General features: G+C 47.9%; 1 protein-coding gene across 9 annotated transcripts in view; it reads left to right on the top strand.

Moving 5' to 3' along the window:
* Positions 1-462: 462 nt before the first annotated feature.
* ST6GAL1 (ST6 beta-galactoside alpha-2,6-sialyltransferase 1) overlaps positions 463-24,814 on the top strand; it is a 117,529-nt gene continuing 93,177 nt past the window's right edge. For 3 of the 9 annotated variants that reach the window (XM_036066705.2, XM_036066704.2, XM_078068166.1), the window contains exon 1: positions 686-1,150. The gene's annotated coding sequence lies outside the window, so the exon portion shown is untranslated. Of the gene's footprint in view, positions 607-675; positions 1,151-24,814 lie in introns of those variants that run through there. The other 6 variants (XM_036066693.2, XM_036066691.2, XM_078068164.1 and 3 more) reach the window with 4 other exon arrangements.

Genomic DNA, 24,814 nt, shown 5'->3' with positions numbered 1-24,814 from the left:
TGAGCCAGGATTTATAGTTCCCGCTTGAAAAGCCCGAGAGAGTGTGGGATTGAACCCTCCGGGACCTACGGAGTGGGGAGGTGAGCCAGCATTTGGGGGTCGCGGCCCAGCCGCCTCGCCCCTCCCCCTGTTCCTCCGTCCGGCCTCCTCAGCCGGCGGCAGGGGCCCAGCATCACGCAGTGCTCTCACCGGGCACCCCTCGTCCGGAGGCCCGCTTACTAGCGACCCCCGGAGGGCCACGCCAGTGGGTTTGGGGCGCCGTGTGACCGGGTACCCACCCCGTCGGCCCGACTATTTGCATAACGGAGACCGTCGCTTCCCCCGCCCCTCTGCCGCGCTCTTCTCCCCTCCTTCACCGTCCCCTCCACCCCTCGGCCCCGGTCCCCCACTCGTCCCCAGCAGACCCTCCTGCCGGGACCTGGCGCCGGGCTCCCAGCGGCTGCGGGGAGCGGAGTCGGGCGGCACCTGGGGGCGGGGAGCGCAGGGCAGGGCCGGGCTGGGGAAGACGCCTAGGGCACTGCCCGGCGCTAACAAAGGGAGCGGCTGCCGGCCGGCGGGGGCGCGGAGCGGGCGGAGCCGCAGCCCGGGCGGCCGGGCGCGCAGCGAGTGAGTAGGGGTGCGCGGGGCGGCGGCGCGGCCCGGGGCCCGGGCGGAGGCGTGCGAAGGGGCGCGGGAGGGGAGCCGGGCGGCGGGGCGCGCGGAGCCGGTGCCCTGCGCCGCCTCAGCCGTCTCGCCCGCGGGCCGGCCACCATTTGGGCCGGGGTGTCGTTGTGCTTGTCCCGGCCCAGGGACCGCCCTGGCTTCCCCCGGGCTCCGCGAGCCTGCGGACCCACAACAAACCCACGTGCGCTCGGCCCCCGGGAGCCCCGCTTTCCCCACCGCACCGTCGGTGAGGTGTGGGACGCCTCGCACACTCCGGGGTCCTGCGTATTCCGGCAGCTGGATTTGCGGACCGAGAAACTGAGGCCTGCGGCGGGGGTGGGGGCTCAGGCACCATAACAAACGCACGTGCGCTCCGCCGCGGGATCCCGGCGCCTCGCTGGCCCTGCCAGGGCCGCCCGGCGGAACCCGGCCATTGTCTCAAGCCTCTGGGGAGGGAGCGGCGCTCGGGGCGCCTCTTGCCGGAGAGGACGACGGAGACACTGAAAAGGTACTACTTGGCCGTCAGACCAAACTGCCAGACTATAAAAGGGGGAAACGAAACTCGAAAGCAGTTACAACGCTTACCCCAGGCCAAGAGCCTGTCCCCGGCCGTGGTGCATTACTTGATGCGACCAGGACAGCCCCTCACTTCCACCGCATGTCTTAAAGACCCGGGTTTGAATTAAGGGTCCATGGGTTCCCCTCCAAAAAAAAAAAAAAAAAAAGACCGTGCCTAGCGCACCATTGTCCCTGCACTCTGGCGACTGGCCCTGCTGGGAGATGGCGAGCGCCTCCCCAGCCTGCAGAAAGAACGGTCCAATTTAAACAGCGCCCGGCGCGCTCTCGGTCTTCTTGGCCTTTTGCTTGCGCTTTGCCTTGTAGGTCCTTTCCTTGCGTCTAGCCAGCCCGGGGATCATTGGCCCCTTTTGGCTTGGGGCTTGTTATGTATTTTTACACGCAAGGCTAGCCGAGGCCTCTGGTTCTGGGGGAGGGTCGCTCGTATCTTCAGTTCTATCAGTTTGAGAGAAATTCTGAGGTCCAGCGAGGAGAGGGCTCCTGTTTGTTTTGCTTTTTCTTTGCTTACATATGCTCTGCTCAGCTTGGCAGATTTTAGTTAATCAGGCCTGTTCCGGCAGTGGTGACGTGGGTGGGAGGGTGAATCGGTCTCACAGGTGATGGTGTTGGTGCAGAAGCAAGCCCCTCAGGTCGTGGGAGTGGGCGGCTGGCGTGGGCAGGAGCCGAGGCACCGCGGCCAGAGTGCTTGCCCTGCCATCCGGCCGCCAGGACCTCTGGAAATTAAACCTGTCCCTGGGGAGAACTGGAGGGCCTTCAGCCCTACACCTCTGCTGCTGAGGATCCAGAGGGGATCTCGTGAACCCTCTTATTTTACAAGCTGGAAATGGAGACCTGGAAGGTGCAGCCACTTCTCCGAGTTGAAACCAAGTGACATCGGAAAGAGAGAGGATTTGAGTCCGGGTCTCCCAACTCCCACGCGGCCCCCAGGCCTTGCCAGCAACCAGAGGCGAAACCAGGATTCTGGGGTTGGTGTAAAAGTCCGTGACCACAGGCAGAACGGAGTTAAACAAAGAAAGTAATTCAGATTGAAGGCTGCACCCTTCCATTATCCCTTTCAAAAGCTCTTTATTATCATTTGAGAAAAGACAGATTTAGTCGTTCTTGACTCTTCTCCTAGCCTTTCATAGGCTTAGTTATTTTTCTCTCATTGCTGCCCTTTTCCCCTCAGATTGGAATAGGGCCAACTGTGGGGACTTAGATGTTTTGCCTCTCATCCCTATGCCAGGAGGCCTTTGTTTGGGCCCAAGCATTGGGCTGTTGACATTGGCTCCGCAGGGAAGAGTGTCTCTAAGCGCAGGGAAGAGAGTGTCTCTAAGCGGGCTACTCCTGAGCCACTTGTGGGAGAACAAAGCATTGTTTTCATTGATTTTATTTAATTAAATTCTTTTTGAGAGTTCCACGGAAGCAGCTGCCTATTTTTATGTTTGGCAGAGGAAAAGTTGGAAAACCAAAAAAACACTTCAGGTCTGGGTTTCCCCAAAGCTAGTGTGCTGTTTCGTCCTGTCCCTGTTACCTCCTGGCTACACTTGTTTCTTTTCCTAGGGGTTCTAGAGGGTTTCATTTTTGTGGTATTCCCACAGGGCACTTGAGTAAAGTTTTATCAGGATGCTCGCCTTATAAGGAACTTCTGAAATCCCCTGGCCAGACCCTTTTCTTTTCCAGATGGGAAAACTGAGGCCCAGAGACATGCAGCCAGGTATCTGCTTTTAGTGTCTCTTTTTGCGTAAAAGAGTTGTTGTTGGTACCCCAGAGTAAAGTCAGAGTTATGATGGTTGTTATAACAACACCCTTTAAGTCAGAGAATGAATTCCTTAGGGATTTAAATAGGTGTCGGTTATTAAACAAAGCCATGGATCCCAATGGTCGCTATGGTAAGGAGTATTAACAGTCATCATCAGGGATCAGTTTTCCTTAGTATTTACTAAATGGTTTACTTTCCCCTTGTCCTGGCCTCCTCCATGTTCCCCAGTCTATTGCTTGCTTGCCCGGTAGGGAGCTGCTTTGAGTATCCTCATATAGCAAAAGGCAGCAAGAAGTCGGAAGACAGAGACCCCACTTAGCTTTTTGTGCTACTTATCTTCCCGGGCTGTAGTTTCCTCCCTGTACAGTGAAAGTCCTTCCTGCCCAGTCTCTGCATAGGCTGTACTAGTGGGATGGAAGATGCTTAGGCCTTGGAATCAGAGGAGCGGGGTTGAGTCAACCCTTCTCTCCTGGGTTCCTTGAGGATAGGATTGTATAATGTGAGGGGAAGAATGGGTATGTGTCTCCTGGACTTGTTTTGGGTATCAAGTCATGTGACACAGGCTTATGACTGCTCAGAGCTCTTGGCAGGCTTGGGTACTCACCAGCTTTTTAAGTGGTAGAGAACGTTGGTGGGAGAGTAACCGCAGAGGATAAGCCCTCTGCTCAAATTAGGAGACCCTATCTAGTGAGCAAAGAAGTGTGAACGTCTGCCAAATTGTAAAGTTGTGAAGTACGTGTGATTCTAAGGTAAATAAACCTAGTAAGAAACAAATAAAAAGCGAAACCATAACGTTCATGCCCAAGTTATGCAGTCTAAAGTGATCCCATTCTATTCATTCCATATTTACTGACCAGCAGGCAGGCTCGGGGTGGGGTCCTATGCTCACCTGGAGTAACAAAGAAGCAGATCCGTTCTTTGCCCTATCACCCTTGCTCAGAACACGTTTGGATCTCCCTTTAGAAATTGTCCTCAGAAACCCACAGAAAATAGATCTAATTTATCTCAATATTGACCTGCGGGGGGGTGGGGGTGGGTTATGAGTCAAACCAAAAACTGAGTTGGGGAAAAACACCTTATTCTTGTTTGTATGCATGTATACTGAAATGACATGATAGCATTCTGGTTTCAATACATGGACTTTTTATAGTCTTATCTGTAACAGTAACATTGTAAGCAATGCAGTTTCAAAGTCATAACTAGGGTAATGGGTAGGGTTCAGGGTAGCCTTCAGAATCCATTTGGTGATTTAAATTTTATTTATTCGGAGCACCTGGGTGGCTCAGATGGTTAAGCGTCTGCCTTTGGCTCAGGTCATGATCCCAGGGTCCTGGGATTGAGTCCTGCATCGGGCTCCCTGCCCCTTGGGGAGCCTGCTTCTTCCTCTGCCTCCCTCTCTCTTTCTCCCTCTCTCTCTCTGTCTGTCTCTCATGAATAAATAAATAAAATCTTAAAAAAAAATAAATTTTATTTATTGTTCTGATTATAAAAATCAAGTACGCCCATTGAGGACAATTTGGAAAGTACAAAAAAGTATAGAGAAACAGAAAAATATTCCATCATTCAAAGGTAACCACTGTTAACATTTGGCAATTTTCCCACTGTTTTTTTTTTTTTCTTTTCAATGGATTTGTTTTCTCTAAATGGTTGAGAACACACTGTATGTGCAGTTATCTCTTGCCTTTCTTGCTTAACCTTCTCAGATACACATGTCATGGTCTACGTCAGCATTAAAGCTGCGTCCTTCATTTATCACCCATATCAGCTGCTCCCCACGTCCCAGGTCACGTGGCCCATGGGATCTGATCACTCCAGTGATATTTCAGTGAGGGCCTGTAGAGGAAGGAGCCTCCAGCATCTTTCCCCTAGCCCGACCTGCCTCAAGTGTTCAAACTCCGGCGATTTTTTTTTTTTTTAAGAGAGAGAGACCGCAGGCATGTGAGGGTGGAGGGGGAGAGGGAGAGAGAGAATCTTAAGCAGTCTCCACACCCAGCACGGAGCCTGACACAGGTCTCCATTCATGACCCTGAGATCATGACCTGCGCGGAAACCAAGGGTCGGATGCTTAACCGACTGAGCCACCCAGATGCCCTCGAACTCCTGCCATTTTTATGTAATTTTTTTATTTTAGAAAAAGTTTAAAGTATAAGATGAAGGGGCAAGGGTCTTACATGTGACCTTGGGTTCTAGTCCTGCTCTTGTAACTTCCAACAACTTGAACAGTTTCTCTCTCAGCGGGGAGCCTGCTTCTCCCTCTCCCTCTGCCTGCCGCTCCCCCACTTGGGCTCCCTCTCTCACGCATGATTTCTCTCTCTCTCTCAAATAAATAAATGAAAGTCTTAAAAAAAAAAAACTCAGTAAATAAATTCCATTATAACTGCCGCTTTACAAACCTGCCTTTTTCACTTTACTGTACGTATTGGAGCTCTTTCCCTATCAGTGTATACAGATATTTTTCTCATAGCTGCATTACACTCCATACGATGAAGTTTACTTAACCATAAAAATGTTCCATAAAAATATATTTTGAAGTGTATTTAGACCCTTGACATATGGAACAATGGTTGTAAATGTCAGCTTAAGCCAACCCATTAAGCTCTGGGAAGGGTGGCGAGGGAACGGATGGGCACAGGGACACTGAGGACCACACCCTGGAAAGCTGAAACGAAGGGCTCCTGGGAAATTACTAAGAGGCTGACTGTTTGGATGGGGTTATTTTTGGAGAAGCCTGCCTGCTTGGGTGCCCGAGGCTGCAAGGGCAAGACACTGAGCTGCGTCATCACCTTCTCCTCCTCCTTGCACTGTCCCCGGCACCGCCAAGTTTGTTTCTGTTCCCAGGGCCCTGGGGAGAGAACCAGGGGGAAGCCTGGAACTGGAGGGAGAGGGATGGAGGAGGGAGAAGGGAAGGAGGAGTATTTGATATCAGGCTTGGAGGAGGGAGTACCCCAGTGCTACTCGGCTCTGCCTGATCAGACCCATCTGGAGTGTTCTGTTTCCCTGGCTCCCATACAGATCATGGTAAAATGCAGCACACCCAGAGATGGGCTACTTGGAAGACAGAAGCTTAGGCCACCCTATTGGAAGTGGGATGAATGCGGAAACTGGGCTTTCTAGCCTGTAGGAAATAAGAGGCACCTTCTTCACGTGGAGAAAGGATCAGAAGCCCCCTGGGTGGTTGCTTTGGAGGGGAGAACCAGCACAGGTTGGGGGAGACATGGTGGCATGGCAGATAAGGAACAGCTTACTCAGCAGAGCTGTCCAGTCGTGGAATGAGCTATGTCACAGGGCAGCGAACTCCCTGTCGGGGGGAGCATTCACGCAAACGTTGCACGTGAACTTGTCTGCCATCAGAAGATTCTTGCCTTGTAGACCTGGTTGACCCCAATGCCTGCGAAGAAGGCCCCTGCTGACTTTGAGAGTCTATGACCGTGGGGCGGCAGCAGAACGAGGCAAAGTAGGACTGCGGGGTTGGGGCACGTTATGGGGGACGTAACCGGAGCAGCTCTCACCTGCTTTGTAAAGGTGGAAAAAAAAAAATGGATACTTTCAAAGGAGGCTTAACCATTGTTTCCCCTGGATCTTGGCAGCCCTCCTCCTGTTCTGTCCTTGGCTTCAGCCTACTTGACTTTATAGTTATAAATTATTTCCACAGTAATAAATATATCACATACACTTTAGATGACCAGGAAATCTGGCAACCAGAAAAGAACTACATGTCCCAGGAGGATGATTGTAAATTTTTTTTCATTACAGTCTTTCTAAATCTGCATCCATCTCCTGGTTTCCCTAGCACAGTGGTAAGATGTCATTCAGCTTTAATTTTAGCAACACTCTACCCTTTGCAACCTCTTGAAGGTCCTCCGGGCTAGAGTTGACAGCACCCACCATATTTAATGCTTGTCCCTTTCTTTCCTGAGGATGAAGAAGAGCCTCTTGGACTTAAGTGTTAGTCGAGTCTTGGTGAGGGCAAAGTAGCAAGTTTACCATGTTCTGGGCTTTTGCTGTGCTGCTGGCCCTGATGAAGCACTGTGTATGTTTTCTTATCCAGTCCTCATAGCGATACTCCATGTCTTGGTATCATTAGCTCCATTTTGCAGATGAGAAAACTGAGCTTCAGAGAGGGATAGAGACTCACCCAAAATTCCACTGCTGCTAAGGACAGAGGCTGGTATGGGGCATAGCTTTTTCTCTGTGTTACGTTACAGGTTTTTCTTTTTTTTAAAGATTTTATTTATTTATTTGAGAGAATGAGAGAGAGAGAGCACAAGAGGGGGGAGCGGGAGAGGGAGAAGCAGACTCCCTGCTGAGCCCGGAGCCCGATGCGGGACTCGATCCCGGGACTCCAGGATCATGACCTGAGCCGAAGGCAGTCGCTTAACCAACTGAGCCACCCAGGCGCCCACGTTACAGGTTTTTCCACTGCTAATAATTCTAAGTCCTTTGAGTCTGAGACAGTGGTTCATTCCTAGTTTCACTGGGGGCTTGGCTGAATTTCTCCCTAGAGGGGCCGATGGAAGCTTTCTATCTTTCCCCTGAGAACATATGAAGGAAAGAATTCATGGGAGAGTCATGTGTGGATAGCATTTGCTCATTCCCCTTTTTGGTAAGAGTTTGTGTCAAGCCTGGTTTACCCTTTTAAAAAACTTTTTGCTTGTCCTTTAAAGCTGGGATATCCACCTGACTCATTATCTGGTTATGACTGGGCATAAACCCACTGGTGGTGAGTATGGCCACAGATTGGGGGTTACCACTGCTCGGCTCTCTCACATGCCTTTAGCTTGTAAATGCAGCTCAGTATAGGCACGGTGACGGGCTTATCTTGCACCTGTGGTTCTAGGCTCTCAAACAGTTTCTTCTCTTTTGGAGTTTATTCTACATTAATTTACTCATCAAATATTTATTGAGTGCCTATTATGTGCTAGTCATTGTGCAAGGCATTAGGAATATTTACATAAAGGGCACATGTTGTAGATAACATGCACACACGCATTCAGTGTAACGAGCAGGGCTTTGGAGGTCAGCGGCAGACAGACTTCCTGTGTCACCCTCTTCCTCTTAGAGCCCTTGCTTTGTTCATTCATTCAACAAACTTTGAATGTCCACTGTAGCTTGTGTACAATGTGCATTTTTAGAACAGAGACCCCAACATTCCCATAGTTCTGTTCTTCAGTTGGAGGAGGGCATGCAGATGTTAGTTGCGATACTGTGTGATAAATGTCATGAAGTGGGGAAGAAGGTGCAGTGAGTTTGAGAAAGCTTTCTGGGGCAGGTGACACCTAAGCTGGGTCTTGGAGGGCAGGAGCCGTTAGCCTCCAAGGAAAGGGCATTTGAAGGAGAAGGGGCTGAGGGAGCAAAAGTGTGGGGTGAAAAATGGCTCGCTGCATGTGGGGGGAACCACTAGCAGGTTGGTGTTCCTGGAAACGAGCGCGTAGATCAGGAAGTGGTGGGGATGGGGCTGGACCATTACCTGCATTATCTATAATTTTCATAACTTCCCTATGTGGGATATGTACCATTATCATGCCCATTTAGTAGGTGAGGAATCAAAGGCTGAAGGAGGTTCAGCGCTAGGGAACAAATTGAGGTGCTTATACTTGAATGTAGGCCTAATCAGCTCCCACAACAGTGCCTGCAGAGACAGGCTGGGAAGGTCTGGCTTGCTGGCTAAGGTGCTTGTCCTTCTCTTTTGATCTTTTAAGGATAATATCCTGCTGAATCTTCTTCCTTCCACCTGCATCATAGTGTTTTCCAACATACAGTTAAACTGGGACTAGTGGGGCTGGTGTTGAAGGCTTCCTCTGAGTATTGGTTCTAGTTTTTGCCCTCCTTTTCATTCAGAAAATCAGTACTCCAGAAGTCTTCAAAGAAAACCTTTATGTGCCTAACCATATATGAAAAGGGAGATGAAGATTCATGCCCTTTCTCAAAAGTTCCAGGTTCATTTAGTAGCCCAAGCATTACCTGTGAATGTTTAGTTCCAATAAACCCTTGGGGACTGGAGAAGGAGCAATCAGTCTGGGCTGGAAGAGTCTGGAACAGGTGGGTCTTGGGCTGTTCCTTTAAGAATGAGTAGGATCAGGAAAGTGGATGACTCACAGATAACCTATGAGTAAAATTATTCTGTCTCTCCCAATGAAAAATGGGATCCCATTGGCCTATTCTCCCCATCTCCCAAGCTAATTTCTGGCTTGGAGTTGGCTCTTGGGTTGGAGAGACAGTATCCATTCAAGCATTCAAATAAAGTTTTTTGAAAAGTAACCAACAGAGAGCTCAGAGACAAGACGATCAAACTATGGAATGAAATAAAGAATAAGGAAACAAATGACGATACAGACATCACTATGGAAAAGTTACTAAAAAAACTAAATTGTTCGAGAGGAAAGTCTTGAGGAGAATCACAGTATATGCCAAGAACGATAAGGAAGTTAATCAGAGAAAATCAGAGATCTAAAAGTCCTCCGAAGGTGATCTCTCAGAACGGTGATTGGGGCATCTGCAGAGACACATGTCACTTCTGCTCATGGTCTGTTGACCAAAACGTGGACACACCTGAGTGTAAAGGCGGCTGGGAGAACATCTCCAGCTGGGGGGCTGGGCTCCCTCTGAAAACTCCGGTTTCAGGAAGGCCTTGGAAAATGGATATGGAAGCCATTTGTCTCTGTGCAGAGCAAAAAGTCCTGTTGGCCTCAGGCTTGATCAGCAACAGGAGAAAACTTGAGAACATGGAGAAGAAATATTCACAGGGCTCTGAGGGAAAGGCAGTGTGACTGAAGACTTTTGCACTGAAGTAACTCACTACACCAGGATAAGGCAGGTGGCCAGTTCTCATGTGTGCAAGAACTCAGGGAATATGGCACAGAGGAGCACTTCTTGGGAAAACCTACTTGCCGATGAAAAGGATGAATCCAAAGTACACTTAGGAAGGCATGGTTAAGGGTCATTTTGTGAGGCCCTTCCTTTTTTTTTTTTTAAAAAAAAGATTATTTATTTATTTGTTTTAGAGAAAGAGAGCGTGGTGAGCCCTTAATCCAGTCAAATAGAGAGATGTGAAGCAACGGTTGACAGGAAGGCTAAGGAATTGAATGTGAGAAGTAGCAAGAAAGTGAGGGAAGTGGATGGCTGGGGGAGGACGGGGAGCATGCCTATGTGCTAACTTTCCCGCTCTCATACTGTCTAAAGAGAAAAAGTCATGGCTCCAACATTTCAACTCATTCTTTTCTTAAACTTGGAGGGATCTTTAAGGAAATAGTATCTGTTTTGGTGGAGAAACATTTATGAGAAGTCCAGCTTTTTTAAAATTTTACTTTTCTGTAGAATGGAAATAAAATACAATTTAAAAATAAAAAAATAGCTATTTTATCAAGCATTCCAGCCATCCTTGTTTCATGCATGCTGCCCTCCTTCACGCTTCTATCCACATGTCAATGTAGAGACATGTAAGGAGTGATATTAATCTTCTTTTTTTTTTTTTCTGGATAGTGGGATCTTGGGTGGCTTTTAGTTCTGTATAATTTTGTGTTAGGCTATCAAAAGGTATTGTTGGGGCGCCTGGGTGGCTCAGTCGGTTAAGGGTCTGACCCTTGGTTTCAGCTCAGGTCATGATCTCAGGGTCTTGACATAGAACCCCGCGTGGGGCTCCATGCTCAGCACAGAGTCTGCTTGTCCCTCTCTGTCTGCCCCTCCCACTCACGCTCCCTCCCTCCCTCCCTCTCTCTCAAATAAATAAAATCTTAAAAAAAAAAAAGGTATTGTTAAATACTGATGCTCAGGGTGTGGAGAGCAGGTGGGAGATACAATGGATGAACAAGACATTGTCTTTTCATGGGGAAGTTGGCGAGTCAGTTACATGAAAACTGAAGTCTAGGCAGAATGAGACATTGTAAAACAGATGACTCAGTGGGTGGCGGGGCCCAGAGGATGAAGAGGAAGCTTTCACCAAGGAGATAGAGTTTGAACTGGATGCTGAAGAATGGAAAGAGTTCTGATGGGTGGAGAATGGGAGAAGAGCATCCCTGGCCCAGTGTGCCAGGTATGATGGACCGTATCTCTAGGCTGCCCAACAGCCCTATTATAGAATGGGCATAATTATCCCTATGGTACAGATGGGGAAACTTGAGGTTAAGAGAGAGGGATTTATTTGCCCACAGTTGCACAATGGGAGACTGTGGCTTGAACCCCCTGAGCTGCCTGCACGCCAAAGCCCCTGGTTTTTCTACCACGCTATGATCTGTGGTGAACAGAAGACCAGAAGTGGCCACCTTTGTGCAACATAAAATATAAAAATACAAATAATTATAAAAAATATTTTTTATAGATAAAGACTTTCTAGATAACTATACTTCATATATTTTACCTACATGGAGACTTATGAAATATAAATCTCTTTTCCATGTAAATTTCAGGTAAATATGAGAGCCTAATTATGGTCCAGGCTGTAGTCGTGTGTAGCCTCAAGCTGCTTAGTCCTAACCCTAATTTCCTTATCCATAAAAGGGGATAATAATTGTGGGGCTGCCTACCCTCAGATTTGTTTTTATGTTCAAATGAGATCATAGATGTGAAAAGATGGCAACAGAAGGGTTTGTTATTGTTGGCACACCCTTGCCCTTCTGAGAACTTAGAGACATCTGTTCGAGCACCCACAGGTGTCCGTAAAAACTCCCACAGTCACGGACATGCTCCCTGCAGTCTTGCCCCAAACCACTTGGTCACCAGGCAAGAAGCTGCGCTCTCCTGACTCAGACAAGCAGCTGGGGGCTATGAGGGGAGGCGGTGGAGAGGGAGGGAGGCAGGTCCTCTGTCTGGGTCTCCTGCCTGCCTTCCTGGTTGCTGGCAAAGTCTGGGCCAGAGCTGAGTCGGGGCAGCTGTGAACAGCGTGGTGAGTTATCCAGGGCAGAGGAGGGTGTCCCAGACACGCCAGGCCATGGGACGGAATGTTGGAGCTGCCAGGCGAGCAGGCCCCTGCCAGGTCTGCCTGGTAGAGGCTTGTGGTCTGGAAAAGGGACAGGAGGGACAGAGATGCCAGGGGCTTCTGGAGCAGGCTTTACTTTTCAGGAGTGCTGATGAGAACAAGGCGGGGCCCTGGCCTCAGAGAAATTGGTCTCCAACACAATACATCAGGGTGGGCTGGTAGCCAGACCTCAGGACTGAGCTAGTGTGGCCTGAGGCAACTTACATTTTGCCCCAGGAAGGATTGGGATTTTTGAGGTTCTGGAGTGGGGCCCACCATGCCACTAGGGGGCGGGGGGGGGGGCGGTCCAAAAGCCCTGTTGTGTGTGTTGTGTGGAGGGTGATGGGTGGTTTTAGAGAGAACCAAGCTACTCCTTACTGCTGAAGAAACCAATTTCTTTATCCTATTGGTCTCTCAGCTATGTTGACACAGGCTTTTTTGTTCTGCATTAGCTCAGGATGGGCCCCTCCAGTTGCTGGCACCTTCAGCAAAGAGAAGACCTTTCATCTAGGACACCATACTCCTGGGTTACGTGAAGTCAGCTATGTTAGACAGGGGCCCCCTGGATGGCAGGATGCTGACCGGGCTCTCAGCACGGCCCCGGCCCAGCACACTTCCCAGCCCTCCCCGGGCTCGCCCTCTGCCCCCCGAGACCAGGATGCAGTCAACCCCAGTGAGCTTGAGCTGGTGCTCTCTGGGGAAGGTCAAGGTGTGAGAGCACAGTGGGAGATGTGGGAGCCCAGGGTGGGGAACACTCAGGGCAGTCCTTTTTCACCTGTCACTTCTGGCCTTGGAAGTGAGACCCAAGCAGCAAGATGAAATAGGAAATGTTCTCTGGGCTGATCCGTGGAGCTGAGCCCTAGGGCAGGTGGAGTCACATTTAGGACCTTGCTCTTCTTTTTCTTATCCTGTTGGGAACCAGGGTCATAGGAATTTGTCCCAGGTGAGAAGGGGGCAGGGCATTGAGGGAGCTCTGACAAAAGCAGTTGGGTTGGACCCTCATTTATCCAAGCAGACAGCCTTTGTCAATTGTCTGGTGTTGGGAGGATGCTGGCCGGGGCCTGAGCTGGGGGTGGTTAATGACAGTGTTAGGAATAAATCCCCAGAAGATGCTTCCTGCCAGAGGGCTTGTGGCGGTTCCTTTTTTTGCTCTACACAATGAACATTTTATTCTGGCCTATAAATCCAGAGGAGAGGAAAGATCAGGTAAGGAGGAGATGGATGAAAGGCACTTCCCAGGGACATGCTTCTGCACTTGGAGAGGCTCTGCTCCTGTCTCTGGGACTGTCTGGGTGGCACCCAGAGTGGGGGCTGGGAGGCAACTCCCTGGCTTCCGCATTACCATCTGCAGGGTCCTCTTTCTCAGAAAGCCCTGTCATGTTGTGAAAAACACCACATGCTTTGCAGCCAGATAAACTGGATTTAATTCCAGATATGCCTCTACTTCTTCTTCTTCTTCTTCTGGCCACTTATTTCGCTGTCTGAACTTGGGAACTTATCTTCTCTGGCCCTCAGTTTCTCATCTGTAATCTGTATTAATCATTGCTACCTGACACCATTGGGGTGAGTCCTGGGTAGTGCTTAACCTAGTGCCAGCATGTAATTAGTGATAATAAGTGGGGGCTATTTTTAATGTCATAGTGATTTTCAGTTATTGGCCATGGGCCTGGCACTCTGCTAGGCACTGTGGATCGGAAGCTACGTGAGGTCCAGCCCCTTCCTGGAGGAGCCTCTGTCTAGGAGGAGAGGTGGGGGTACAATCAGGACACAGATGAATGGGAGCTGCACATGTTGCTGATGGAGCAAAAGGCAGGGGCCGGGGGGGGCCAGAGAGGACCAGGTGAGATCACCGTGGGGGGGTGGAGGGGTTGCCTGGGCAGTTAGGGTAGGGTAGAAGGAAGTTCACACCCGGGATTTGGCATGAGATCCACTGATAAGGGCAGGCAGGAGCTGACAATAGGGGACAGTGGGGGACCCGCAGGGGAGGCCACAGGGCTTCTACCCTCTGCTGGCATTCGAGTTCGCACAGTTTAGGCTCAGGATAGAGTATGCAGTCTTTTTCCAGCAGTTGGGTAGACAGGGACAGGGTCCTAGCCAAGACTGGCTCGGGGAGGGGTTGTTGAGATGGCACCTATCACCACAGAGATCTCTCCAGGCTCAGGGCTAGGATCAAGGGTGGACCTTCCCAGAGGGAGTAGCACAGATCACCAGACAGGAATTGCGAATATGGAACCCCTGAAATGCAGGCTTCACAAAACTTTGGCACAGAACTGTTGTCACGTTGGGACTCGGGGAGGCTGGGTGGGAGGGGTGACCAGTGAATGCCAGTGCTCAGGGTCACAAGCAAAGAACCACAGGGCACCTCCTTAACATTTCAGGATAGACATTTGTGATTTTAGTTACTTGCAAATGACTTCAAAACCCTGTGATAGATACAAATTGGGTGAATCATTTGGATGAGATAAAAACAAAATTATATTTGATGTTTGCTACAAGGATAGTTTACGTCACTTTGCTGGTGATAAAAATAAACATAGCAGCTTTCATTTACTGGACTCTTATGGTGTGCACCTTACAGGGATCTCACGTAACCCTGGTTACCTCCAGCTCACTACCACCTCCCCCCCGCCGCCTGCTGCCCCCAGCTGAATGCCACGGTAGAGAAGCAGACCGCTGTCCTGATGGCTCCCGCTCTAATTCACCATCATGATCCTTAAGTGGACTTGGGCGTTGTCAGGCCATCTTTCTCCATTCCCTCGGTCCAGTGGTTCTCAACTCTGGCTTCCATTAGCATTACCTGGGGGAGATCATAAAAGGTACTGCAGCCTGAATGCCACCTAGAACGAATGAATTCAGAGTCTTCATGGAGAGGACCTGGACATCTCAACCCTTTTTTAAAGCTCGGCTGTTGATTCCAATGGGCAGTCTTGGCTGAGAACCACTGCCATTTTCTCTAATCTAGGTGACTGTTCATACCTCTTTCTTGGTCTTCAAACCTCCCATCCTTACTTTCAGAACCTTGTTTCCCACTTACCTGAGAAAGTAATGGCAATCAGAGAACTTTCACACCTTTCCGCCACTAAATTCTACTTTCTGCCTGTTACTGTGGATGATGAATTATTTCTGCTCCTGTTTAAGACCAACCCCTCCACTTGTGTGCTGTGTCCTGTTCCCTTACTTAATTAAGGACATGACTCCAGCAATATTCCCTTCTCTTTCCAATGTTTCTCTCTCTCTCTGCTGGACCATTCCCATCTGCCTGCCCCATCTGTCTATCTATGGCTGTTGTTTTTCTCCCACTGAAACCCACCCACACGCATATGCACATGCACTTCTTCCCCTGACCTCATCTTCCTCTCTAGCTGCTGCCTCATTTCTTTGTTCCTTGAAAGAATCATTTACTCCCTGTAGTTCCTCTTCTCTCATGATTTAAACCCAGTCGAATGAGTACTTTGCCTCCATCACTCCACAAAAACCACACCTGTCAGGTTCACCAGTGACCTCCATATTGTCAATCCCAATGGTCAAATCTCGGTCCTTCTCTTGATTTATCAGCAGCGTTTGATTGGTTGGTTCTTCCATTTCTCTTGACAAAGTGTTTTCTCTTGGCTTCTGGAATAGCACACACCCTTTGGTTCTCCTCTTCTGTCACTGGCTTCTCCTCAGTTTCTTTTGTCAGCTCATCTTCACTTGTTCACTTTGGAGCACCTCAGGGAGCAGCCCTTGGACTTGACCTCTTCTCTGTCTCCTCATGCCCTGGTGATCTCCTACCATCCATATGCCAACAACCCTCAAGTTATAGCTCCATCACAGACCTTTCCCTGAACGCCATACTCTTATATTCAGTTACCACATTTCCTTGGGTGTCAAATAAACATCTCAATGATGACAAGTCCAAGACTGAACTGCTTTTACGTCGAAAACCTCCATTCCCCACTTTAGGAGAAGACAGCTTCATCTTTCCGGTTGCTGGGGTTCAACCTATGGAGTCCACTCTTGACTCTCCTTTTCTCATGCTGCATCCAGGCTATCAGCAAACCGTCTCTGCTGCACTTGCAAAGTAAATCAAGGAACTGACTACTTGTTTGATCCACTAAATTCACCCCGGTCAAGGACAGATCAATCTCTGCTTTTAATTTTTAGAATAGCTTCATAACTGGGTCTTCTACTTACATTCCTGCTCCTGTGGTCTCCTCAAAACAGCAACTAGAGTGATCACGTTAAGAGATGTAGTATGATGTCATTTTTCTGTTCAGAAACCAACAAGGGCTCCCCATTTCACTTAGAGCCAAAATTCTTTGAAGGGTCTACAAGGTTCTGCAGGATTCGGTCCTCAGGACCTCATAGACTTCAGCTCCTATAATTTTCTGTCCCTTTATTCTGTCTTACTTCATGTCCCTTAAACATAAATCACATTTCTTTTTTATTTTTTACTCAGAGACTTTGCACTGCTGTTCCACTCAGTTGGAATACCCTTCCTTCATACACTCTCCTTGTGTTCCCTTTCTTTTCCTGAATTCAGGTTTCTTTTTTTTTTTTTTTTTTAAGATTTTATTTATTTATTTGAGAGAGAGGGAACACAAGCAGGGGGGGTGGGAGAGGGAGAAGCAGGCTTCCCATAGAGCAGGGAGCCCGATGTGGGGCTCGATCCCAGGATCCTGGGATCATCACCTGAGCCGAAGGCAGATGCCCAACGACTGAGCCACCCAGGCGCCCCCCTGAATTCAGGTTTCTAACTAACCGTCACCTTATTTGAAAGGCCATTCTGACCATCTTATATATAAGATAATCTGCATCCCGCTGGCTCTCTCCCCTTTGTACTTCCTGTTGTTCTTCGGTGGCATATACGGCCACCTGGCTTATTTACTCTGTGTCTCTTCTCACTGGGAAGTTGTTTCTATGAGGGCAGGGACTTTTATCTCTTTTGTTCATAATTATTTTCCTAGGACTCAGAGCAATGCCTTAGGAATAGTGGGCAAAATACATAGTTGTTGGCTGAATTTAAGTTAATCCTCACAAAAACACTTCAGAATTAGTTGGTATTACCCACAGTTTATAGATGAGGACAGCGAGGCTCAGGGAAGTTAAGTAGCTTTTTCAAAGTAACGGGGCTTGCTAGGATAGAAGCGGGACGCACACTTTCCAAGCGACTAGACGCTCTCCCTCTTGAGCCTGGCCTCCCCCAACCCCCCCATTCCCACTTGCCTCATTTTTTTCCACCTCTCGTTGCAAGCAGGCGACCCACAGAGTGACAAAATCCCTGTGAAAATGCCCCAAGTGTGGCTGGAGGTGTAGGAGGTGCGTACGGAACGCACACACCATCTCTGATCTACAGTTTCCAAATTCAAAAATCTGTAAAAACCAAGTTTTATTTTTAACCTGTTTGATGGCAAAACCTGTCCTGGACTAATGTGAGGCTATTTATAAATCTGTAACCTACTTAGCATAAACATGCATTTGTTCTGCGGCAGAAATATTACTCGCTGTCATTATGAAGAGCTGCCCTGCCCCGGCTGCAGGTTTTAGGCAAGATAGTGTGTAGGCCGCATACCACTTTTCCAAAATACGGAAGCATTCCGAATTCTGACATTTAGCAGGCCTTGAAGACGCTTGCTAAGTGATTATGGACCTGTGTTAATGCTTTCCTAAATGTCTGGCCTTTGAAACTATGCCTGGAAAACAAGTTTGTTTGTTTTTTTTTAATTTTCCTGGTAACTAAAACTTCTTTTAAGGATCTTTCCAGGAACAAACTCAATTTTATTTATTTATTTATTTTTTATTTTTATTTTTATTTTTTTAAGATTTTATTTATTTATTTGAGAGAGAGAGAGTGACAGAGAGAGAGCCCAAGAGGGGGTAGGGTCAGAGGGAGAAGCAGACTCCCCGCTGAGCAGGGAGCCCGTCGTGGGACTCGATCCCAGGACTCCGGGATCATGACCTGAGCCGAAAGCAGTCGCTTACCAACTGAGCCACCCAGGCGCCCCAAACTCAATTTTAAGACCCGATTAAGATCAGGCACACAACAGGCCAACCTGAGAAGGGCGAGTGTGAGATGCCTTTCTAAAACAGGGAATGAATAAAAGTCCATATCTTGGACAGTGAAACTCTCTCCCCAACTTTCTTTTTTTGTGGTTACCACCGTGCTAGAAGCTAGGGTTATCTCCCCTTTTCTCTAGTCATAAGATTAGAGGGGTCTCTCTGCATAAACTTAACAGTCCAAGAGAAAAGGCCTATAGATACTGATATTTAGAGTTCTTTCTTTCTTTCTTTCACTCTTTCTTTTAATTTAATTTTATTATGTTATATTAGTCAAAATACAGTACATCATTAGTTTTTGATGTAGTGATCCATGATTCATTGTTTGTGTATAACACCCAGTGCTCCATGCAGTATGTGCCCTCCTTAAAACCCATCACCAGGCTAACCCATCCCCCCAACCCCCTCCCCTCTAGAACCCTCAGTTTGTTTCTCAGAGTCCATAGTCTCTCATGGTTTGTCTCCTCCTCCGATGTCCCCCTCTTCATTTTTCCCTTCGTTCTCCTAATGTCCTCCATGCTATTCCTTATGTTCCACAAATAAGTGAAACCATATGATAATTGATTTTCTCTGCTTGACATATTTCACTTAGCATAACATCCTCCAGTCCCATCCATGTTGATGTAAAAGTTGGGTATTCATCCTTTCTGATGGCTGAGTAATATTCCATTGTATATATGGACCACATCTTCTTTATCCATTCATCTGTTGAAGGGCATCTCGGCTCTTTCCACAGTTTGGCTATTGCGGACATTGCTGCTATGAACATTGGGGTGCATATGGCCCTTCTTTTCACTACATCTGTGTCTTTGGGGTGAATACCCAGTAGTGCATTTGCTGGGTCATAGGGTAGCTCTGTTTTTAATTTTTTGAGGAACCTCCAAACTGTTTCCCAAAGTGGCTGTACCAACTTGCATTCCCACCAACAGTGTAAGAGGGTTCCCCTTTCTCCACAACCTCTCCAACACTTGTTGTTTCTTGCCCTGTCCATTTTTGCCATTCTAACTGGTGGAAGGTGGTATCTCAATGTGGTTTTGGTTTGAATTTCCCTGATGGCTAATGATGATGAACATTTTCTCAGGTGTCTGTTAGCCATTTGTATGTCTTCTTTAGAGAAGTGTCTGTTCATGTCTTCTGCCCATTTTTTCACTTGATTATTTGTTTTTTGGGTGTTGAGTTTGAGAAGTTCTTTATAGATCTTGGAAATCAGCGCTTTGTGTGTAGCGTCATTTGCAAATATCTTCTCTCATTCTGTGGGTTGCCTCTTTGTTTTGTTGACTGTTTCCTTTGCTGTGCAGAAGCTTTTTATCTTGATGAAGTCCCAAAAGTTCATTTTTGCTTTTGCTTCACTAGCCTTTAGAGAGTTCTTTAAATAAAACTGAGTGGTTACTCTCAACCCTCCTCTGGTAAGCCACTGGACCAGCAACTCTGCCCATGTACATGGAGTTTCTGGTCAGCTTTTAGGGTCTCACTTTTAAATTTAAAAAGACTGCTCAGTATTTCCAGATATTTGAGAAAAGTTTGAAACATAAAACACAGAAACCAAAAAGAGACAAAAGACAATCACATAAAAAGAAACTCTCAAGAAATAGAGACAGTGCTGGGGAGAGAAGCAAACTTCACAAAAACTATAATTACTGGTGTCCTGGACCCCAGACAAGATAGCACAGTAATAAAATAAAGACAGTGTGCAACAAAAGGAGTATTCAGAGAATAAGAAAGAACACTTGGAAATTAAAAGTATGATAGAAATCAATGAATCAGTAGAGGGTTTTGAATATAAAGTTGAAGAAGCCTTGGAGAAAGGTTAGAAACCAAAAAAGGGAGGGGGGGGTGCTATGCAAGGAAAAATAAGAAAGGATCATTCTAAGAAGTTTGACATCTGAATAGGAGGACGTACAAAAAAAAGAGAATAGAGACAATGGAGGGGAAGAGTTATCAAAGAGATAATACAGGAGAATTTTGAGAACATAGGCTTCTAGATGAAAAAACTCACTTGAATGCCCAGTGCTATGAATGAAAAAAGACACACATCAAAGCACATCATTGTGGAAAAAAACCCACACAAACCAGAAGCAAAGCTTGAAGACATGAGGAAAAAAAAATCCTAAGCTGATCACATAGAAGAATAGAAATCTGATTCTATGGCAGCCCTGGAAACTAGAAGGCAATGGAGCCCTACCTTTAAAGTTCTGAGAGGGATTTATTTCCAGCTGAGAATTTATATTCAGACAAATTATTAATCAAATGTGAGGGAATAATGATGGCATTTTCCGATATAAGAAATCTCAATGATTGTACTTCCCATACATCCTTTCCGAGGAAGCGACTCTAGATATGTTCCTTCAAAATTAGGGTGGTAAATTAAGACAGAAGAAAAGGAGTCTTCCTTTACGCCTGGAGAACAACCAGCTCAGGTTGGAGTAGGAGGACCGAAGATTCCAGAAGGGAGAGATTCAAGAAAAAAAAAGAAAAGTTGGCAAAGTGAGAGCTAAATTAGTGATAGGTATGTAGAAGATTAAACAAATAAACAAGAGAGACACTAATGGACTCCAGAAAGGACAATGAAGGAAGATACATGAAAGGAATGAACCAGAGCACACCACAAAGCTTGGCTGTGAATAATCATTTATCTGGTCATAATAATGTAACATCTAGTGTTGACTTAATAGAAAAAAAAAGGTTTATATTAGGAGAAGTAGAAGAGGTCCATGGGATGGTGGTAAAAGCAAGCTAAATTCTCATTTTCCATAATAGGAAGTAATGAATAATATCTAATATTGAAAACAAAAGGCCATGTAGGTATGCTATTTAGATACACAGAGATCCTTCTAGAATTAGATCAAAGAGCTAAAAGTTGTCGCATTTGGGTGGCAGAGATTAGGGGTCTGCAGGAGCGGGGCAAGGCCTGACGTCATGTGTATGGCTCTGACTCTAGAAAGGGCCTGTGTGTCTCCGTGCATATCCAGATTGGCAGCTCGAATGGGCACAGTCAAAACTGACCGATTGTTTGCCGCCGACAACATGTCAACAACACAGTCAAAGAAATGAGCAGGAGCTCCCTTCTTTGGGGTTTTGCATATGGCAGTGGCAGAAGAACTTCCTTTTTCTGGTTCTCTGGAAATAAATTCTTTACACCATTTCTTTTCTTGTCAGAGCCCGTGTAGTCAGTGTTGAACTCCTCCTTAATTTCGGCTTTTGTCGAGAGAGCTTGGCGGAGCTCTGTCCTAGCACTGAGGGGAGAAAGCCCTGGGGAGGCAGCCTAGTGGGTAGAATTCGGGCTTCATCTCTTCCCAGCTTTGGGCCCCGGCTAGTTCCTCAAGACCTTTTCCTCGCCTGAAAATGGAGAAAACACTCCTTGCCTCATAGGATTGTGTGAGGAATAAATGAATAATTTAGTATAGTAAGTGCCTGGCACACAGGAGTTGCCAAAAACATTTAAATTAAAAAAAAAAAATAAAGGAACATTGTGGTTAGCCCTTGGTCTGGTATAGAAGCCCTATAGTGTTGGGTCTGGGCCCTACAGATGAACCTTCCAGAAGAAACAAGAGCTCGGAAGGAAGGGGAAGGCAGAAATAATCCAGGAAGTCTTCTGATTTTAGCAGAAATTCTCATTGTATTTTGGGTGCAATGTCTTCTGATCTGATTGTAGAGCTCAGCAAATTTGTAGAGACCCAGACCCTGGAAAGTTTTCTGTACAAGGATCGATAAAAGCTCTTAGCTAATTTAGCTTCCATATCCAAACAATCAGAGCAGCCGCTCACATTCCAGATAATGTGGAATAATGGAATCAGGGTTAACAGGGTTATCTTTTACCCCAAGGCTCCTGTGCGCCTATGGCGATCCTTCATTTAAGCCAGGGACCTGGGGCCCGAACCCTACCCCTGGGATACGTTGACCCATTCTCTGACTCAAAACCAAGCCCATCAGTAATGGTCCTTGTTTGGGGGATGCTTACATCAGGGGATGCTGGGCCATGAAATTCTTTTCTTTTTTTAAGATTTTATTTATTTATTTGACAGAGAGACACAGCGAGAGAGGGAACACAAGCAGGGGGAGTGGGAGAGGGAGAAGCAAGCTTCCTGCGGAGCAGGGAGCCCAGTGCGGGGCTCGATCCCAGGACCCTGGGATCATGACTTGAGCCGAAGGCAGACGCTTAACGACTGAGCCACCCAGGTGCCCTGGGCCATGAAATTCTTATGGTGTATGTGCTTGGCTCATTCTATGAACTTCTTTGGGTTCTTTGGTTCTTGGTGGGCTCTCTAAATCCTGGCTCTGGTCTGTGGTCAGCGCCCACACCTTGTATGTCTGAAGGAAACACGTACATGAGGTGTGAGGGAGTTAATGAGGCCAAGGCAGCCTCTCATTTGTCTGCTTTCTTCCTTAGAATCTTCTTCTGATGCTTTGGGGGCTGACGGAGGACCTTAGCTAGGAGCTGCCAGGGGCTGTCAGGTGAGGGAATAGTGCAGGCAGGAGTGAGGGCAGGAAGTGATGGGGCAGAGAACAGGCCCCAAGCATGAGGAAGGCATGGAGTAGAACATTGGCTGATTAGGCCGCGGGAGACAAGTGGTGAAGCCAAATCCAGATGTCAAGCCAGTGACCCTTGTGGAATTGGAGGGAGGTCGGAGAGCAGAACACCTACAGATTACAGGGGGCCATCAATTCAGTGGGTGCTGTATTAAAACTGCAAGGAAGCCCATGAGTATATAGGTGGCTCAGGGGCAAGGGAATGCAAGGGGCCTCTGTGGTCCGCTGAATGGGTCACACTGGTAGGGTGGTAGGAGTAAGTATAAGCCACTTAATAGCAAAACTGTATAATAGAAAAATCTACTGTCTGTTATTACTGCTCTGTTATTGTTTATTTCTCATGTTTCTGCAAAGTACAAGTTGTACTTGCAATCCAAGGCTATCCTATCAAGTTGCCTCATCTGTCAAAAATCTAGCCATAAACTTGGGAAGGAAGTTAAAAAAAAAAGGGCTTTTGAGCAGCCACAATGGATGGCCAGAGCCCAAGCACAGAGCCGTGCACTGGGTGATGGTGGGGGAGCACCTCTGCTCTCAGTCTCCGCCCTGGAAGACTTCAGTGAGCTGAAGCCGCTGGGACCCCAGAGCCGCTTTAAACCTAGCTCTTCAGGGGTTTCTGGAAGGGATCAGGGGATGCTTATAGGAATAAAAAGGAGGAAGTTCAGATGAGCTTTGCAGTTTCTAGAACATCACCAAGCATCTGCTCTCTCTGGGATTGCACAGTTTCCTGTCTGCCTCTCCCTGGGCCTCTGCCCTGTTCTCTTTGTGGGCCAGCTTCCTCTCCTTCTGCAGGGCCCCTTGGCCCCATCACTTGATCTTGTGCATGGCAGTCACTTCTTCTAGTGCCCCTACTACCTTCCCCTGAAGCTCAAGGGTCCACCACTAGCTGACTGTAGTCTTTTTTCATAGTTGCAATTTTGAAAGTATCTGATTGGTCCAGCTCCCTTATTTAGGTGAGTTGCTTTTAAGTCCAAGTTCCACCCTTTGTCCATCAGGGGGAGGCCCAGGTGTGAGTATGGGTTGGGTAGCAGGGAGACAGGTAGAATGACTTGCCTATTTGAGCAATATTGGAGGTCTGCAATCCATCTGCCAAAGGATTTAAAAAGCACGGATGGAACCCCACATTCCCTCAGTGGTCTGCAGATTGCTGTGGCTGGAGTGTAGGGTGCATGGGGTGGAGTGGCAGGGGGGCTGGTCAGCTGGGAAGGGGCATGAGGCTTGGCTTCCCAGGGTCTTTGCCTGGGTCACAGGGCCACAGAAATCCATGAAGTCTGTTTAGACAGATTATGTGGAAAACTACCCATGTCTCACTGAAGGTTTGGCCTGGAGCCAAAGGAGGGATAAGAGGCTAGCTAGAGAGAGATGGAGAGAGGAGGCCTCCCTCCAGTGAGTCAGCGGTCCCCTAGTCCCCCAACCCTGGGAGCACCTTGGTCCTGTTCCCTGGGGAAGGCTGGTTACAGGCAGGCTCCCAGGTGGGCCCCAGCTCGGCTGCATTTCACATAGAGATCTCTTCCCAGCCTGACCCAGTCTCCGCACCGTGTCTTTGGCCCTGGTGTTTTGTCGGCATTAATTGTAGACAGCGGCAAAGTGCCCAAATGCTGCAAGTGGCTTTTTATTTTCTCGTGTCACCTGATGCCTTTGTCCTTTGTTCTGCTCACCCTGAATCTTTGCAAGACCTTGACATTTCCATACCCTCAGTGGCTCACTTCACCTCCGCTTTCATCTGGTGGTACTTCCTCTTGGGGTCTGCACTCTCATGGCCTGACTGTTGTTTCTCATGGCATCTCAGGGTCTCTTCCTCCTGGACACCACACTTGTGTGTTACCACGCCTCTCTGTTCCTCAGGGCATTTCTCACCTTTTCCTCCTTCCAGTTCCTTCTCACACACCCCCTCCCTAAGCTTGATTAGGGGAGCTCGTTTAATCATCAGGTCTTATACTTGGGCTGAGCTGAGTGTGAACATGACAAGTGACGACCCAGACTGCTGGCACTGGGTGTTCATTTGCACTGGAAATGTTACACCTGGCGAGCGAGGATGTGGGTGAGGGAGGGGCTGGGTGGAGGGGAGGGAGGGGAGGAGGCCAGGCCCAGGGCACTGGGTCACCTCTCGCCAGTGCCCGGAGCCCTTTATATGGCACAGAAGTCCTGGAGGCAGCAGGCCAAGTCTGAGACATTTGGAAACTCTTTGACTGGGTCTTAAGGAAATAACCATGGATTTCCCCAAAGATTTAGTTTTACGAACTATTTGTAATTAACAAAAAACCACTGGTGACTCACGGCCAGCCCTTGGGGGTGGGGTGACAGTTCTGGTCTGGCCACCGAGGGACAGGTTCCGTAGCCCCTGC

The sequence above is a fragment of the Halichoerus grypus genome, chromosome 1 (assembly GCF_964656455.1).
Source record: "Halichoerus grypus chromosome 1, mHalGry1.hap1.1, whole genome shotgun sequence".
Classification (NCBI taxonomy): domain Eukaryota; kingdom Metazoa; phylum Chordata; class Mammalia; order Carnivora; family Phocidae; genus Halichoerus; species Halichoerus grypus.
This window is presented reverse-complemented; position numbering and strand designations above follow the sequence as displayed.